General features: G+C 34.8%; 1 pseudogene; it reads left to right on the forward strand.

Moving 5' to 3' along the window:
- The first annotated feature begins 3380 nt into the window (after nt 1–3380).
- Nucleotides 3381–7732, forward strand: LOC136063637 (probable polyamine transporter At3g13620; annotated as a pseudogene).
- Nucleotides 7733–7993: the final 261 nt, after the last annotated feature.

Raw genomic sequence — 7993 nt, forward strand, 5'->3', positions numbered from 1 at the left:
GCGTGAGCGCGTGCTCAGATGCTAGTATTATTTTATTAATATTTGAAATGTAGAACTTAGTTTAGTTCGCTGGAGTAGATTTATGGGTTTTTTTTTTTTTTTTTTTGCCTCATAAATTCAAGATTAAAGATGGGGATGTATAGATAATTATGAAATATATTAAGATTTGTAGAAGAAGGAAAGAACCCAGGCTGGCGCACCCAGGCGAACCCAGGCCGCGCGACCCTGGGCTCGCGCGGCCTAGGTTCGCGCTACCCTGGGCTCGCGCGAGCTCAGGCCGCGCGCACCTGGGCTTGCGCGGCCTGGGTTCGCGCGACCCTTGGCTCGCGCGAACCCAGGGTCGCGCGACCCTGGGCTCGCGCGGCCTGGGTTCGCGCGAGCTCAGGCCGCGCGCCTGGGTCCCGCAGCCTGGGTCGCGCGAGCTCTTTCTCCTTCTCTGATCCGGTCAGGCCTCGCGAGCCCAGGCCGCCTGTTTCTGGATTTTTTTTTTTTTTCACTGATGAACATATTTGAGCTTGATCTTTTTCTGGATTCTTTTCCACTCTGTGATCTGATTGTATTTTTTTTTTTTTTTTGGGTATTTTGGCTTGTGCGTGGGAGACTGGAAAATTTGAAACACTCTGTGATCTGATTGTATTTTTTTTGGGTATTTTGGCTTGTGCGTGGGAGACTGGAAACTTTTTCAAATTTTTTTGAATTATAAATCGAGTTTTTAAGACTCGATTTTTAGGTGCTCTCCACGTGGAAAAATACGCCACATCAGACCATCGAAATCGAGTTCTTGAAACTCGATTTACTGGCCAAAATCGAGACTAAAAGACTCGAAATGCTAGTAAGTANTCAATCTTGTCTTTTCAAGAGCAAATATATGTTTGCTGATGTGTTTTTTTAAGACAGGTGTCAACTTTTTATTGGGCTTAGAAACACCAACTAAGAGCTCAGTTGGTTTTACGGAAAGAGGATATACTTTCTGCAGATTTAGGTGAGTACCCTTACCGTAGAATGACTCTTGGAATTTGGATTCACTTTAGAGACTTTTCCTCATGATTATGATTATCCAAATTCCTAGATTGCTCAGATAATTGAAAGTCCTATATACCAGCATTTCCTATTAATATCAATCTCTTGGCTATTATCATCAAGATTTGTTTTCTCAGTTTTTCTTTTAAAATCAGTTAAAAAAAGAATCCTTACTCCCTTGAATTTTATTTAAAGAAATGATAAATACTCGAAATTAAAATGATAAGTACTCGAAGTTATAAGATAATTTATTTTTATGGTTTTTTTTTTTTTTTTTTTTTGTTCTTCTGCTCTGATTTCTTATTTGTTGCGCTGCTGTTTTTTTCATTTATATAGGGCTTTTAAATCGAGTATAAGAGACTCGATTTCCATGTGGACGCCACGTGGAAAAAATGCCAACTCAGACCCGATCAAAATATGAAAATCGACACTCAAACACGCGATTTATAGCACTTAAATCGAGCCTCTTAAACTCGAGATGCTAGTAAAAAATATAGTTTGAAACTAATGTCAACTAACTACATAGTTTGAATTTTATGGCTATTTACCCATTTCGTCCCTCTCTCGACTCCAAACCTCCATAGCCATTGCCTTGCATCGCCGCCGGATCTGCGCTACTGAACTCCAAACCTCCGGTGCTATTGGCCTTTGTCTCATCAGAAATTCCCTAAAATCCTCTATCCTTCTTATTGCTTCTTAGCCCCAACGACAGAATCTTTCTCGCCACTTTCAACCCCCAACGTTGCAAGGAGGTTTTCTTCTCTCTTTTATTGTTTATGTTCTGTATTTTTCACAACTTATTTGTATTCTTTTTTTTTTTTCTCTACCTGAAATTACAAGGGTCTATCTTTTTATGATGATGGATTTGGCACCATAATCTCACCTTACAAGGGTCTATTTTTTATAACCAAATCTCAGAACACATGATGTTACAAGATCTATATAATGATGGAGTTGGATTTGCATATTTTTTATGGGGTGAGATTAGGTGTTTCTGTTTAGGGAAGAGAGAGGGGATTGATGGGGTTTGGTATTGTGAGTTTCAGGTTTATTAGCTATCATTGTTTATGACATCATTCTTTGTTTTAGTTTGTATCCTTATTTTATAATCAATGAATATAAACTTACATGGTATTGGGCTGCCTATATTAATATTAATGCTACTAGAGTCATACTTCATTTTGGTCTCCAAGTTGAAGTAAGATTATATATTGTTAGCAGTAGTGTACTTTGTTACTTGCATATTGTCTATATTGCCTTAGCTATAAATATTTTGGAATTTGGTACATTTTGTTAAATACCTTTGAATTATATCAATATCAGTCATGTTTATTATTGGCTTTATATACCCTATTTCTTTCGATTTGCATCATGGCACTATGTTTCGAAACTTTGCTAATTTTATTTAGTGTGTGAGTTTGAGGTTTATCTTTGTGGATGGGATTGGAGGGAATCGTGGAATGATTCGGGTCAATTTTTGTATTCTAGATTTTGAAGTTGAAATTGCCAATGGTGGTATGAGCTTGGATGAAATTAGAGTTTGAAATTGATTTCACTAAAAGTCAAAAGAAAAACTAATCTTAGGAGTAAACTATAAGAATAGATTCAAACAAGTTTATCAGATTTTTGTCTCTACTTGCTTTGTTTCTACTAATTTGGCTAGATTTTTATCTTTATGATTTTTAAATATTCATTTGATATTTTCATATTCGGAAGTATTGTCTTCCAGTTGGATTGTTTGGTTTGCTGAAGCTGCAACTTATTGCTATAATTGATTAATGATTGAAGAAGCATTTGAAGATGCTAAATGCATGTCTCTCAACTTAGTTTTTTTATTTATTGATAAGTAGCACTCAAGTTAGGTTTGATGGAAATGGTATATTATATTGAGTGAATTTGAAGGATAGATTTATGGTAGTCCCTAAATTTATGGTTTCTAAAACTTTTCTTTTCTCTTCTTTCATGGTTGTTCTCTTCTTCTTCTTTTTTGCTATGCAGTCTTGAACTTTAATTTAGTTATACATTGTTTGAAAGTAAAAAATCTGTATTTTTCAAAGCAAAAATTTGCCATCTAGTAACTAGATTCACTATTGTCTATTGTGTGTGTATTTTCCATTAAATATTAATTTAATGGGCTTTAAGTTGTTAAAAGCAAAGAAAAATGTGTTTTGAAATTGTTAACAAAAAGAGAACTTGATCTGAATGTTTAGTTTATGGTCTCTAGTATTTGTGTAAAATGACCATCTAACCAACCTTAAATTGGATTTGCAGTTTGTCGATTTGCAATTTTATGACATTGGTAAAAGGGAATGGAAGTTGTTGAATAAGAAATGAGAGTTGATAAATTAAGTTGCGCAGCCATGGTGGTTAGGGACTGGGAAGGTAGAATTATTGTTGTTGGTACAAAAATGGAAACAAAAGCCTCAAGAAGTGTAGCAGAAGCAAAAAGCATAAGATGGGCACTAATGATGGCAAAATTGTTAAAGCTAGTTATGGAAGGAGACGCAAGGATCTGTTTTAATGCACTAAACAAAGTAATACTAAAGGAGAGTCAGGGATCTGTTTCAATGCACTAAACAAAGTAATGCTAAGGGAGCATGGCCATACAAATCCATGGAAACTAAGGACTATGCTTGAAGACATATTGGACTTAACAAATGAGATGAACCAAGTTTCATTTGGATTAGGAGAAATGTAAATCAAGTGGCTCATGAGTTTGCTAAGTGGGTCTTGGTTAACAATTAGAATGGATTTGTAAATTGTGGCCTTAAAAAGATGTGAAAATTGTAGTTTAAAAGGTATTGTTGAAAAATGTGTTTTTAGTGTTTATAAAACAAAAAAATGTGTTTGGTATCATAGTTTAAATAACCTATTTCAGTGTTCAAAAAACATAAAAATATGTTTGGTATGTGTGTGTTTGATTTAAAAAAAATTGACACCTGTACGAACTATTATTTTTTAATTCAGGAGAGAGAACATCTTATTCCCGTTGCTCCTCTATGCTTGTTCCTTCTTGTACCTTCTTTTGTTCTTTTTCCCTTCTCTTCTCTCAGAGTAGAAAACGAAACCCATGCCCCTCATCTCCATCGACGCAGCCGCTTAATCCATGGCTGGGCTTCACGCTCCTCGGATCGGTGTAAGCTGAGTGTGTAGTTGTGTCTTATTGGATGGGTCGATGAGGATTTATTAATGGTGCTTGGTTGAGTTATCAATGGCGCTGGGTGAGGGAGAGACCTTTACGGTCAGATGGGTCAGTGAGGGGAGTTATGGTGGTGGGTGAGATTAATGCCGCTGGGTAAGCTCTGACTGTGTGGGTAAGATGAGGTCTGCAGATGGATTCGGCGTGAAGAGATGAGAGGAAGAGATTAGAGAGGAGACAATACACAGAGCATCTCTAACCAGGTGGGCCCATAAAGTGTTCAACATAATTACGCAATTGCCACTAAAACACTAGTGTTTGTTGTTTAAAAACAGGCCGGAGGTGATTTCAAAATCATCATTTTGAAAATGGGTATTTGAACAATATTTTTCAAACAACCCCTGAATAAGGATGGATGACCAAACGCAGTTTTTGGTTTTTGGAAACTAGTGTTCAGTGTTTAAACATTGAACACTAATGTTTAAAATGCATGGCCAAACACACTCTTTGATTTTGCAAAAGAGGTTTTAGGTTGTAAATGGCGGGGCTTTGAAATTTCAGGGGCAATCTTGTCTTTTCAAGAGCAAATGATATGCTTTGCTAATTTGCTTTTTTTTTTTTTTTATAAGACAGGTGTCGACTTTTTATTCGGTTTAGAAACACCAATCAAGAGCTGAGTTGGTATTATAGAAACAAAATACACTTTCTCATAAATCTGAACTATATAATCTAATACTTTTAACTTTGACCATTTAAATGGGTTATCATTTATGGTAGAATAGGCCAGGGTATAAGTTAAAAAAAAAAAATTTAAAAATTAAAAATACTTCTAAAAAAAAAGTAATTTTAATTTAAAAAAAAAAAAAAGAACTCTGCTCTTCTTCGCTGATCTTTACCATGTCTACCCCTAACTCTCAGGTAAACATTTTTCATCATTTTTCTTGAATTTTATCCTATAGGTTTGTGCTTTTGAATGGTGGGTTTAACCATTTTTTTTTCTCTATTATTTATGTTGGGCCTATTTGAGAGATTTTCTTTCATCTAGGAATTTTGGAGCACTAACATTGGAAAAGTTGTGAAATTTCCTATTTGGCAGATTTGAATTGAATATTAAGAGGCTGTTTGGATGAATTTTTTTCATCACTCAAATTCCGTCACTCAATTTCCATTACTCATCACTCATCACTCATAACTCATCACTCATCACTCATCACTTAATTTTTCACACCCATTTGGCACCATCACTCACTTTCCATCACTCAATATTTTTCACACTATTTGTGGGTCCCATAACTGTCACTGGTGCAGTTTTTTTTTTTCTTTAGTGAGTTCAGGTTTTTGGGTACTGAAAAAAAAATAAAAAATAAAAATAAGAAACTCAAGAGTAGAAGACCGAACCCACTGAAAAAAAAAAAAAAAAAAAAAAAAAAAAAAAAAAAAAAAAAAAAAAAAAAAAAAAAAAAAGAGAACCCAGAGGAGTGGAGAAGACCGAACCCAGAAAAAAAAAAAAAAAAAAACAAAACAAACTCAGAAGTAGAAGACCGAAACCACTGAAAAATAAAATAAAATAAAAAAATAAAGAAACCCAGAGGAATGGAGAAGACCGAACCCAGGAGGAAAGGAAAAAAAAAAAAGTCAAAAGGTGGTCAAAATGTGTGGCTGAAGTTATGAAAGTGGGTCCCCCTTGTGTGTTTAATTACAAAAATGTCATTGAGTTATAAGAATTGGAAACTAAAAACAGCCAAAAGTTGATTTCAATTTCCACAACTCATAACTCAAAAAGTAGAGAATTGAGTGTTGGAAACAGAGTTATGAAAACAAAGAAATTGTGCAGGCAAACGAGTATTTTGCTATAGGTCCCACCATTTTTGAGAATTGAGTTATGGAAACAGAGAATTGAGTCATGAAAACTAGTGAACCAAACAGCCTCTAAACTATTTTCTTTCATTTCCCTCCAATTGTAACCCATGTGAAATTTGACCCTAAAATATCCTTTGCCAAATGTATAATGTGAAACTTATAGAGATTTTGGTTTTAGTTCTTGGCAATGGATACCTCTAATTCCTAACATTACAACTACCATATCCAAACATAAAAGGAGAATCTGAATATGAAATCAAGAATTTTTCCTTTAAAAGTTGGATACAAATACAAATATACAATCGGATAAACTTTGACTGAAATTAGTAACACTTATTTTATTTTTGAATGTTATTAGATCCTTATTGAGATCTATCAAAGCTACTATTCAACTGTTGAGGCTCTTTTTCTTTGTCTTTTTGGTTGATGAGCTTGATTGTTCTCGTTGTTGGTAGTCCTTTCTGTTGTGTTATCAAAAAGCTTATTGTTCGGATGATGATTGAATTTCCTTGTACAAATTTTTTCAACTTGGATCAGTGCCTAGCATTTATGCATCCAAAAGGATTTTTATTTTTTTCTATTTTTATTTTATTTTTTTTTACATTTGAAGAAGAGGCTATAGGTTCAATTTCCCACCAAAAGCAAAAAGTTTGGAATTGCATATTTGTGTTTTTGTTTTACAACCCTTTTATTGCTTGAGAGGATTACTCACATGCAGAGCAATGTTGTTTGTGTAGGATGCAAATTCTACCTACGAAGTGTTGCGTGGCAAGATAAGGCAGCTTGAAAAAATGCATTCTTCTATCAACAAATGAGAACATTGAATAAGTCATGAATGATTGTAAAAGTACTCTACTTTTTGGGACAATGCTAGTACTTAAGTTGGTGAAGTGGAACAACCCCAGAAAACATTCCCAAAAGCATTGTTTTCGGCTGGGTTGCTTACTTGTTTGGCTTACTTGATTCCTCTCCTAGCTGCAATTGGGGATACCTCTAGATCAAGAAGATTAGGTTGATGGGTATTTTTCTGATGCTGCTGAAATCATTGCTGGGAAGTGGCTGAAAGTTTGGATTGAAATTGGTGTAGTTTTATCAGTTATTGGACTATATGAAGCCTAATTGAGTAGTTGTGCATACCAACTTCTAGGAATGTCAAGTTTAGAATTTTTACCACAAAATTTTGGGGTAAGATCCACCTGGTTTAATACACCTTGGGTGGGAATTTTGCTCTCAACATTGATTACACTTGCAGTTGCTTACATGAGTTTTGTAGACATAATATCTTCAATGAATTTCTTGTGTAGTTTAGGGATTCTATTGGAATTTGCATCTTTTCTTTGGTTGAGGAGGAAGTTACCCACAGTGAAGAGACCCTTTGTAGTTCCCATGGGGTTACCTTGGCTAGGGATTATGTGCTTGATTCCATCTGGGTTTTTGCTCTATGTAATGGCAGTGGCTACAAAAATTGTCTATTTGGTAGCTGCTTTGCTTACACTGGTTGGGATTGCTTGGTACTTCTTGATGCATTTTTGCAAGTCCAAATTTTGGCTTAAGTTCAACAATGCTGGAGAAAAGTTAAACGATCAAGATTTGGAATAGGCTGATAATTACTGGCTGTGAGGATCTTAATATATTGTATCTTTTTTTATTTTGGCTAAGAAAGTTTTGTAAACACTGTTTGCAAAAGAAATGGATACTTTGATTTTCTTTTTAGTTTCCATAAAGGATAACAATTATAAAACAATTGAATTTACAAAGGACATTTTTTACAATTATACTCTTGATTAATCAGGTGGGGCACATTGAGCTTATATGATGTGGATGTAGTGGGTTTTAAAACTTCAATAGTCTTATATTTTATTCAGGCATTTATACCGTCACATAAAGAACATGTGATATCAACATTGAAAAGTGTTTTCCTTTGACGCAAAATTTTGTCCAAGACTACAAGATATGTCATATGCCTCCACTGAT

This window comes from Quercus suber, unplaced genomic scaffold, assembly GCF_002906115.3.
Source record: "Quercus suber isolate HL8 unplaced genomic scaffold, Cork oak 2.0 scaffold_549, whole genome shotgun sequence".
NCBI classification, from domain to species: Eukaryota; Viridiplantae; Streptophyta; class Magnoliopsida; order Fagales; family Fagaceae; genus Quercus; species Quercus suber.